Source organism: Stegodyphus dumicola, chromosome 5, assembly GCF_044657685.1.
Source record: "Stegodyphus dumicola isolate Sdum_Otavi_A_Nest chromosome 5, ASM4465768v1".
Taxonomy (NCBI): Eukaryota; Metazoa; Arthropoda; class Arachnida; order Araneae; family Eresidae; genus Stegodyphus; species Stegodyphus dumicola.
In genome coordinates, this window is record NC_140772.1 from 94,239,625 (window position 1) to 94,246,852 (window position 7,228).

Below are 7,228 nucleotides of genomic sequence, written 5' to 3' on the forward strand. Positions count from 1 at the left end.
TGAGGATTTTGCTGTTGAATTAAATTTTATGTGCTTTTAAGGGCGATAACGTGATATATAATATATAAATTTAAAGGACACTATATTAATAACAAAAACAAAGAAAAATTTTTTTCAAGACATTTTACTAAGAAAACTAAACATTGATGTGATAAGCGGAAAAAAAGACTGAAAAAAATTTTAAAAAAATATACGCAAACATTCAATACTGCATCGGGAGCTCTAAACATATGCTGCTATAATCCTTTTAAAAATTTTGTGATTTTGCCGATGATGGTTTCAGAGTGATAAAAACTATGCTCAGTAATGATGCTAAAAGGACATAAAAAAATGGTTTGCATGAACGACTAAAGAGATGATTGGTAGACTGCGAACTCAGACAGACCGTAAATTACCTTAATAAACGCAATTGAAAAAATCCGAAAGGTTTCAGATTTTAATATTTCAGATTAGAGATTTCAGATTAATATCTGAAACCTTTCAGGTTTTTTTAATTATCTTTCATCTTTTTATATGTTTTTTCTTATTTTATTTTATTTCATTTTTTTACATTATTGTATTCTTATATGTTTGTCCTTGTGCTTCAAAGCGATCTGAAGTCCCCCCCTTTTTTTGTGATCTAGGATTTCTCAATTCACCACCTCAGTTACTTTTGCTTTCACATACACATTTGCAAATATTTAATGAACTCGAAACATGCTTCATCAGCAATTCTAATTCGCATTTATAACTCATGCTAAAAAGTATTCTAAAGAATAATCAGAAAAACACGATAGATGCAATTAAATGTTTTCCTCGCTTTCAAATGTAAAATTAATCACAGCAATCAAAGAAAACAAAAGACTTCTGCTGCGAGTGGCTGCTCCAGTGAATCCTCCCCTTATTTGATATTTATAAATGCAAATTGCATGAACCGTTAGTTTCCAGTAAATGCGTTTAGTAATTCTCCAGTTGCTTCATTTCTAATAAAGATTCCGAATCCACAGCAACAACTGCTTCTCTAATTTAAATACTAATGAGACCGATTATTTGAAATGCCGGAGTAAATAAACCGGAGTAAATAACCAGGTTCCTAAAGACATTTTTTTCGCTCTTCTTGTTATCCATTTCCGATGCTGATAAGATAAAACTCTAGAGTTCTCGAAACTTGTTATACATGAACAATTTCGTAAGAGTTATGGCTCCTGTGTTTCCTGTTCAATATGCATATTTCCGCTCATTGGATTTAAGGCTTTTCTCGAACATTTACGCGCCAATCCTGCTGCTTGTTTATACCTAATAAAAGGATGGCTGTAATTTTACTTCTGTTAAAATACTTGAAATTTTTTTAGGGTGATGTTCCTAAATATATATTTAATTATATTTTGAAACTGTCAGCTGAATTTCAAACTATTTGTAACACTTTTTGAACGTAAAGATACTAAAGAATGTTAGATTGGGGAATAGTTTGAATATGACTTTAGCGTTTTCCGGGACAGTCAAACATGTGTCCCTCTTCTTTAGGAGCGAATTTCTTCCCAAAGGTGGTAAGAGAATAACTATGTGTTTTATGCGAAACAATGGAGAAAGCGCAAAGCATCACGAGCTTAGCGCCATCTGTAGAAAGAAACACGAAATGAACATTTTGATTCAAATGCAGAAAGCGTGTGGCCAAATTCCTTGCACAAAAATAAAGATGAAAACATAAAAGGAATAAAAAGAATAATATGTAACAATTTTGAAAACTATTAGAAGAAGTAAATTGGAATTAATTTCTCTAACTAAAAGAAGATAAACATTTGTTAATGTTCAAACGTCAAAATTGTAGTTTGCTTTCATGACTAGCTATTAAGATTTATGTATCTACCCTTTTGAACATAGTATTGTTCTAACTTTGAAGAGAAATTTTAATGCCTTTCCACTTGACCGTTTGTATATCAAATTACACTCGCAAGATGATTTTCCAAGGTGTAAAATCGAGATGGAGTCTGAAAGAATCTAACTACTAATTTTACGGGCAAGTGAGAAAATGATGACATAGAAGCTGAAACTTGTAAAGAATCCGAGCAATGTTTAACTGACAGAAAATAAAACAGGATGAAAACATGTTTGTTATAATACTTTTCGAATGTATAATGTCTTTTAAGCTGGATAAAAAAAAATTAAAGGCTTTATTAATAAGTCATTGATATAATCTTCTGATTTCGAATAATTATGCTCCTAAAAAAGAAATTATCCTGGAGATCAAATCTTGAGAAAATAGTATATATGTAGATTATGAAGAATTATCCGATTATTTCAAACATGGGTTAAATAAATGCATCACTATTCAAGTTTAAGAGAAACACATTGAAATAAAGTATGTGTTGTTGAAAACAGATTTGCAAACAAAGCCTGCGGGAAATTTAGATATTATAAAATAATATACTTAGTACACGCAAAAAATGTCTATGTAATATTACACTTTTTTGTGAACCGACATGTTCAAGTTGTATTTCTTTTGTTTTAAAATGCTTTTAGGGTTTCTACAATGATTAAATGTTTGGTAATTAGAGCTATTTTCATGCCTTTAGGAGATTTAGCTTAGAGATATTATATATATATATATATATATATATAAGTTAAAAGAAAATCCTTAGTGCTTACGCTAAAAAGTAGCTTAGATACTCTGGTTCCGGGGACAATTTTAACATAAGTAAAATAAAATGCAATGAAAAGTGTAAACATTAAATAAACAATATTATAACTAGAATATTTACAAATAAAATTCAAAACTAATTGTAAGTAATATGCTGATCAAGGTAAGGTATACTAAACAATAGAATAAAGGTGTGACTTAAGCCTTAAGCAAAAATACAAAAACAAAAAGCGGTAAATGGTAGATTAGCCCAATTCGAATCTCATTATTGACTCTTCAGGGAAAAGTTTTCTAAATTTTGCAGCTCAATGCGCAAAGTTCTTGACCACAATGGTCTTTATATATATATATATATATATATATATATATAATTTCCGTATATATCGCAATGTGAAGGTATCTATTGAAGTACAATATTCGTTTTCAAGGTTAGCAGTAACCTGAAATTCGCTTTACAACTTTCAAGTCTCTGACAGTCAATCCAGAGATAAAGCTGCTTACATTGCTGAGACGAAATCAGAGAGAATAATGACATACTGAAAGTCTTCTGCTGTAAGCTTTTCCGGCTTAGCTTTCTCATAATATTCGTCACGCGCTGCACTGCACTCGGAATCAAACAATTTACAGTTAGGCAAGCAACCAATAAACTATCAGCGACAAACAGACACTTAAGCCACATATAAGATACAACGCTGATTTTTGTTGTTTGACTTCTGAATTAGCACATATAAGATGTTTATTTATTTAATTTTATTTGTTTTTTCATCGTTGCCGGTTTTTTCCGGTTTCATATTTCTACTACATATAGATTATATATCTTTTACATATAGAATTCTATTACATATAGATGTGAAATTTATGTATTAAATGTTAAATGCACGTGCTCTTGTATTTTTAATTTTTCCAGCTTACCTTTCTCATAATATTCGTCACGCGCTGCACTGCACGGGGAATAAAACAATTTGCAGTTACGAAAGCAACCAATAAACTATCAGCGAGAGATGTTAAATTTATTTATTAAATGTTAAATGCACGTGCTCTTTAATTTTTCCGACTTAGATTTCTCATAATATTCGTCACGCCACGCGCTGCACTGCAAGGGGAATAAAAAATTTTACAGTTACGCAAGCAACCAATAAACTATCGGCGACAAACACGTAAGCCGCTTATATATAAGAAGATAGATATTCCAGTAAGATAGCCCTCCACTCTTGACTGTAAGTTCTGTAAGTTCAGTAGGGTAAGATCTGTAAGTTCAGTAGGATTTCTATTGGAAATTTCAGATAAAAATTTGTCTCACAAAAATTCTTTTACATTGGTTTCAAAAAATTAAATGGGCTTCTATTTTTATGCATCTGAAAGAAAATCAGAAATAGTTTTATTTCAGTTTTGATTTTACTTATTCCATTAAGAAGTTTGAACAGATTTAGCATCCATGCATTTATGAAGATTTAGCAAAGCAGTCTTGATTGTACTTATTCAATTAAGAAGTTTAAGCAGATTTAGCATTTATGAAGATTTAGCAAAGCAGTCTTGATTGTACTTATTCAATTAAGAAGTTTAAGCAGATTTAGCATTTATGCGTTTATGAAAAATTAAGCAGATTTAGCATTTATTTATTTGGATAAATTTATCATATGCAGTAAATGTATTAACATTTAAATATGAGATTTGTATTTACTAAAAAGGTGATGTCATTTCCAATAAAGGTAAAATTAAAATGGAGGTAAATTGATATCGTTAATAAATTTCGTCTTTTAAACTAAAGACAATACTTTCTTAAATTAAAGTCTTTTCATTGTTTCTAATTTGTTTTTTATATTTTTCTGTTTGGTTTTACTTATGTTTTTATATATTTCTTTTTTATTTCACATTTACCTTTCTACTTTCTTTACACTGACACCTTTTATTTTCTTTACTTTTACTCGTTTCACATTTATTTAGTCCGTTACTCGTGGTGAAATGAGAAATGATTAGTTAAAAGAATTGGTTAACATTGAAATAAATGCCACTTTAATGACAGAAGTAATGAAATACAAAGAATTAGTTAGGAAAGGAAATCATTTAAAGCTGAGTAGCATGTAATACTTAATAATTAATAAAATGTGTAAATACGAAGTTTAGACAGAATTTATGATGAAAAGTATTTTGCTTCTTCTAGATAAATTGTATGTACATAATATTATTGCTAACAACTGAAAATGGCGAAGTGCTCTGAATATGAAATATAAATTCTTAGAATTATGTAGCCTAAAGGAAAACATAGTAATAAATGCTATACTAGATGGATAAATAAATTGGAACTTAATTAGTCGGATATTAATTTTCCTACTATGGAGTTTTTGCGCTACTAAGAGTTCTAAATAAACATCCTGAATAATTTAATGATGCATTCTGCAAGTTATGTGAATATTTTTTTTAAGTTTGAGAAGCAATTTTACCGAGATATTAAATAAATGAGACAGATATGATATGTATGTGCTTCATCATATGTTGCAATAACTTCTAACCAGTGTAACTGCTTTCATCTCGTCATGAAATTTTCTAACACATTTCATTTCAAAAACTACGTGAAAAATGCTTGTACAACAGTTTTCTTTGAAACTCAAAAAATTAGTACCTAATCACTTTCGACGTAGCATCCATCGTAATATGAGCGTTTCTTCCAGAACTCCTGATAATGTCTCTGTTGGCATTTGTCATAGATTAGGCATCTCATTGTTTTGTATAGCTTATTTTGATTGATGAGATTCGTCCCGTATAATAATGTAGATAAATGAAAATATAAATACCGCGCTATGAAAAGTCCCACTGAGTTGATAGACGCAGTCCCATTGAGTTGATGCACGCATTAAAACCATTGGCATTACAACAGGAACTATACTGCTGTGATACTGTTCCTTCATACCTTTTCGTTTTGCTTTTCTGATTTTGTAAAAACTAAGCAGCTCTTAGATCGGCGTAGTAGCTAATGATGCTGTCTGATATATCATCGAGCCGGGTTTGATTTCCGGAGAAGTCATTTGTGTTTGTATATGTGGCATGTAATGTGGCATTTGTGTTTGTAATTTGTTTTATATGTGGGCATGATGAAATGCTGAAAAACAAAATGTTTTTCATGAAGATTGGTAGTAGGAGAAGACGGAAAAATCATACTTCATAGGATCATTTCTATAGTATTATTAGCGAGTTCACTCCCTCAACTTCGCAAAAATCCCAACCACGATGATGTGAGAAGGGATCTCCTCTTGAGTGTAAAGCGGACTCAGTAGGGGAAGACGGATGGGATTACTTGGAACCATCAGTTTTCGATCCTAATGGGGATGAAGCTGCACAGTGCTGTGCCAGTATTGTGATATTTAATCGTTAATGTAATTTATAATTACTTATTTCTTTAGATGTATAATTGGAAAAACTTGTTTATAGCTTAGTATATAAATTTTTAAAGCAAATAATAAAAACACTAATCGCTTGGAGTTTAAAAAATAAAACGGCAAATTTAAGGTAGAGAAATGAAGAAATGAAAGTCAGAGAACATTCCAGAAGTGACTGAGAATTAGAAAAAAAAATAATATTTTCCTTTTGTGGAAATGTAAAATATTTCGTACCCATCTAATTAACACAAAAGGAGAACAAGGCGTGGATTACCTTTTATGACAAAAAAAAAATTTCCTTTGTCTCTTGCAAGTGACCATGAATTATGGTTCATCACCATTTTGGAAGGAATATAAACCTCCGTTTTGATGAACAGGAAGGACTGAGTAGACGGGCAACAAAAGACTATGTAGTTGTGGACAAAGAAAGCGAAATGTTGGACTTAGGTCCCCAAATACCGCCATACTCCAAATACCGCCATTGAAGGCAGGAGAAAGTGTACAGAGCAACGGGAGCGGACGGATAAAGCCAAGAATCCCTTTCGAAACTCCCTTGTTTAGTAGAGCGAAGATTACATTTAGTCTCTATACACTCTATTACACTTCTTAATAAGGACTATCTCTGCACAAGAACATTCTTCTATCGAATAACATCATCATTACAATGTTACCATCCTTAAGGTACTTTGTATATTTCGTAAGATGCAATATGCATTTATGCTTTCCTTTAAAATTATTTTTCGTATTTGATAACTAACTTTGTATATCGTACAAATTTAATAGATTTTTTACTTTTTAAGCGACAAAAATTAAAGTTAAACTATTTAAGAAGTGCATTTAATTTCAAAGATCTACTGATGGGTTGTTTGGATATATTTTAGATGAAGCTCACTTTTAGTTGTATTGTAAGGATCTTAAGTTTTACTAACGTTTATTTTATTTTAAATCTTTACTATCACTTCTTATTTTCTACTTCCGGCCAGAATTAAAAGCGTTAACTTATTTATGCAAAATTTGTCTGGCGAACGCCAAGTACTTAAGTTGTGGCTTTTTGCCAAGCGAGAGAGAGGAAGGAGTTAGTCGAAGCAGGCCGCTTGCCTTAGAAGTTTTACTCGGTTGCTGGTTGCCTTCCAGGCCAGAGGTTTAATCCTCGTGATAATTTTTAAACGTATTGTAGTGTTAACAGTTCTCTGTACTACATACGGCTTCCTGTTAATATAAGGCCAATCTTCCACGT

General features: G+C 31.1%; 1 pseudogene; it reads left to right on the forward strand.

Moving 5' to 3' along the window:
- The first annotated feature begins 5,763 nt into the window (after positions 1 to 5,763).
- On the forward strand, positions 5,764 to 5,958 carry LOC118200337 (small nucleolar RNA U3; annotated as a pseudogene).
- Positions 5,959 to 7,228: the final 1,270 nt, after the last annotated feature.